The sequence below is a fragment of the Sinocyclocheilus grahami genome, unplaced genomic scaffold, assembly GCF_001515645.1.
Source record: "Sinocyclocheilus grahami isolate Dianchi unplaced genomic scaffold, SAMN03320097.WGS_v1.1 scaffold1487.1, whole genome shotgun sequence".
NCBI lineage: Eukaryota > Metazoa > Chordata > Actinopteri > Cypriniformes > Cyprinidae > Sinocyclocheilus > Sinocyclocheilus grahami.
The window spans coordinates 62,754-63,311 of NW_015506666.1; the positions used below are offsets into that span (position 1 = coordinate 62,754).

The 558-nt window shown below is 52.7% G+C and overlaps 1 protein-coding gene across 1 annotated transcript in view; it reads right to left on the reverse strand.

Moving 5' to 3' along the window:
- Positions 1–558, reverse strand: part of LOC107570645 (WW domain-containing oxidoreductase-like) — a 39,928-nt gene that overhangs the window by 38,484 nt on the left and 886 nt on the right. The gene's annotated exons all lie outside the window — the stretch shown is intronic.

A 558-nucleotide genomic window follows, 5' to 3' on the forward strand; every position in this document is an offset into this window, starting at 1 on the left:
TGTGTGTATGAGTGAGTGAGCGTGCGTGTGTTGTGTGTGTATGAGTGAGTGAGCGTGCGTGTGTTGTGTGTATGAGTGAGTGAGTGAGTGTGCGTGCGTTGTGTGTGTGTATGAGTGAGTGAGTGAGCGTGTGTGTGTGTGTGAGCGTGTGTGTGTGTGAGTGAGTGAGTGAGTGTGTGTGAGTGAGTGAGAGTGAGTGTGTGTATGAGTGAGTGTGTGTGAGTGAGTGAGTGTGTGTGAGTGTGTGTATGAGTGAGTGAGTGAGTGAGTGTGTGTGTGTGTGTGTGTGTGTGTGTGTGTGAGTGAGCGAGCGTGCGCGTGTGTTGTGTGTGTGTATGAGTGAGTGACCGTGTGTGTGTGTGAGTGAGCGTGCGTGTGTGTGAGTGAGCGTGCGTGTGTGTGTATGAGTGAGTGAGTGAGCGAGCGTGTGTGTATGAGTGAGTGAGCGTGCGTGTGTTGTGTGTGTATGAGTGAGTGAGTGAGTGAGTGTGCGTGTGTTGTGTGTGTATGAGTGAGTGAGCGTGCGTGTGTTGGGTGGGTGTATGAGGGGGGGGGCGT